Source organism: Trachinotus anak, unplaced genomic scaffold (genome assembly GCF_046630095.1).
Source record: "Trachinotus anak isolate AG129_WGS33_773 ecotype Australia unplaced genomic scaffold, CSIRO_AGI_Tana_v1 ptg000011l, whole genome shotgun sequence".
NCBI lineage: Eukaryota > Metazoa > Chordata > Actinopteri > Carangiformes > Carangidae > Trachinotus > Trachinotus anak.
In genome coordinates, this window is record NW_027273862.1 from 13,705,464 (window position 1) to 13,708,673 (window position 3,210).

Consider the following 3,210-nt stretch of genomic DNA (forward strand, 5'->3'; position numbering starts at 1 on the left):
TACCTCCAAAGCAGTAGATGGGGGCCTGGATGTGAAGCTAGGGTGGAAATAAAGACATTAACTCTGTCTGCAGACCAAGGATGCTGAATTGTTCTGAGTGACAGAGCCTGTTATACATGTACATCAAGGATCATTAACACAGTAAAGTTGAGCATATGTCAGTCAGTCTTTCTTATTTGTTTTCAGTCTGCTGGTCTGAAATTTATCTATATGAAAGTACACATCATGTATAGAGCTCATATTGGGATTACTGCTTGAGAACTAAAGTCTGACAGGAGTCAAATGCGTTTTCTTCCTCCTCCTCTGTCTGTGTCCTCCAACTACTCCTCTTTCTCCTTTAAATTAAGTGGAAACGGTGTGGTAGAGCTTCTCAGGTTCTCTGTATATTGTGCCGTTTCATGGTAAATATGGCCTTAATGACTCGGCAGTGGGGGGGGCTCAACTGTTTAATGAGCACGCTCTCCTGCTCCACCACGATCAAATGAGAGCCTAATTTGATTTTCCTGCTTGACCTCTATTCCTCTCAGAAAACAACAAAGCACAGGGGATTTTTCAAAGGCTTGTGCAGCAGTTGAGAAAGTCAGAGGTGTGTGGAGAAAGAGAGGATAATTATCAGATTTTGCTCATGAGGATATAAATTATATTCTACATTATACACAGTTAGCAAAGTTTTGCTTGCGCATACATACACAGTTTCACAAAGTTTCAAGTGCAAAATTCATATGAAACAGAATGGTTAAATGAATAGTTTGACATTTTGGAAAATATACTTATTCACTTTGGTGGAGAATTAAATGAGAAGATTGGTACTACCCTGACATTTATCCTTTAAATATGAATTTACTGCCAGCACCCTATTAGCTTAGCTTAACTAAGAAGGGAAACGAGGTTTGAACAAAAAAACAAACTGTGACAATTTACCTTTTTACAGTGTTAAAGGTTAGAGGTTATTTGTGAGCCATGTGCAGTAACTTAGGAGTGTGGCCTGGTGACTGCTCAGAGCCAAGAAATAGTCTGGCACATATTCTCCGTACAACAGCGAAATGTCAACTTTCACTGAAGTTTTTGTATGGATTAAAGAAAAAAGATATAATGCATGGGATTCGTGACCTTTGGACAAATAAGCCAGATAAGCTCTTTCCCCTGTTTCCAGTCTGTGCTAAACTAAGCTAGACCACTGGCTGTAAACTTATATATAACAGACAGACGTTGGAGTGGCATCAATCTTTGCATCTGACTCTCAGCAAGAAAACAAAAAGGCGAATTTACAAAGTCTGTTGAACTATGTCACGTCAGTCATAAAAAGCCAAATAGATAAACCAAAATTCATATTTGAATTGACCGCCAAAAAAAGTACAAGGTCATTAAGGAGGGGGAGGGTAGAGATTAAGTTCAGTTTTTTTCTTTCCGCAGAGCTCCTGTTGGAAACACGTCCTATGATTTGATCCCTCAGATGTGGCAGTGGAAGAGACCACTTCAGAAGAGACCGACAGACGATGGCGTCACTACAGAGGAAAACACACAGTGGGTGTCTAGACCAACAGTAACAAGCTCATGTGCTGATACCACCACATCCATAGACCACATGTGTTCTGTCCAACTGATGTCAATGGAGTTAAAGGCATCTGTTTTTTAGCACAAGATATGAATCCTGAAACTTCATGGTGTCCAGTTGTGAATTAGTAACTTAAAACCAATATTTTTCATTTTTCTACACACATCTGCTGTCAGTCTTCGCCCATTTTACCCCTTGCCCAACTATCATATAGTTTGAAGTTATTATAGGTTTATCTGTCACTTCTCTTGTAAATACAGGTAGGAAATGAAATGTGTTCTGCAGAAAGGGAGTGGGGTCAAAGCTTTGACATTTTTTCCCCTCAAATAGACTTCTCTGTTATAAGCCTGTCAACCAGCTGCAAACTTTTTACATATCAGTTACTTTTGTGTAATTCAAAGGAATAGAAATCACTTTTAGTATAGAAACATTTACATAGATTAACTTTTGTTTGTCCAGAAAAGGTCAGCTGAAAGTGAATGCTATTTCAGCATTGCAGTCTTTTCACACACACACACACACACACACACACACACACACACACACACACACACACACACACACACCTGGTTGTGACGCAGTACATTGACAGTCTCCCACTGCTGCCTCTGAGAAGCTCCCCTGAAGCTGTTGGTGGCTAAGTGCCTCATTCAAGGGCAGCCCAAGAATAATTTGGTGAGGGACTGATGGCTCATAACTCATTCAACTTCACCACTTTTTATTGACTGGACTGGGAATTCAAAGCAATAATCCCCTGGTCAAAAGCTGCTTTAGAATGTTTGTTTTTGATTTCTAATAAATTCACAAAAACTTTTAAAAACATTTTGATTCCTTTTGTCATTGTGGTTTATTGAGCACCAATTAATGGGCAAATATGGTAATTTTATCCATTTTAAATTTAGTCTGCGACACAACAATTAGTGCAGACAATGAAGGGGTCTGAATATTTTCTGAATGTGGAGTATAGTTACACAAGTCAGCATTTTTTCTTCTGCTATTTCACTTCCATTCTTCAGGGGAATGTAAGGATCTTAAAGATATTGTTTTGATGTATAGTAAATTTTGTAAAAGGCAGGGAAGAAACCGAGGACCGAAGGTGGTGAATAGATTCATCTCAGCAGGGCTGTGAGACAAAATGCTTTCATGACACCTGCTGGTGTAGCATTCTGCTGTCCAGGCTCTGTTCCTTTCCTCCCACATCATCCATCCATCAACGAAGTGGTAGGTGCACAGAGCACAGCCACTCTCCATTTGTCAGTGCCCATCAGAAGTGGTAACATTCTCATTACATGCCTGCTGACCCTTTTGAAGACTAAAATAAACTCACGGGGTGTTGCAAGAAAATGTCACAAAGGATAAAATTCAGCCTACCACCTGAGATTAAGACACCAAGAAAGGGATTGCTTCAACACGTTTCAGAGTGTCACTTCACACCCAGTGTTGTGATGTGGTTGTGTAATGAGTCATGTTTTTATTTAATTGACTGGAGAGCTCGTGGTGAACAGACAGCTGTCAAAACTGATATGCTTATGAAGAAAAATGGAAATGAGAGAGGAAAGGCAGAAAAAGAGGTGAGGAGGTAACAAGGAAGGAAGGCAGATGGTGATCAGAGGGGATATTTTATTTCTTTAACTTGTTAATGAGACAAAGTAAAA

At 39.6% G+C, this 3,210-nt stretch overlaps 1 long non-coding RNA gene across 1 annotated transcript; it reads right to left on the bottom strand.

Annotated features, from left to right (window-relative positions):
* Window positions 1–1,380: 1,380 nt before the first annotated feature.
* Window positions 1,381–2,763, bottom strand: LOC139628065 (uncharacterized). Its single transcript, XR_011692673.1, has 2 exons — window positions 2,122–2,763; window positions 1,381–1,505 (listed from the first exon to the last, which is right to left on the bottom strand). It is a non-coding gene; the product is annotated as an uncharacterized lncRNA (long non-coding RNA).
* Window positions 2,764–3,210: the final 447 nt, after the last annotated feature.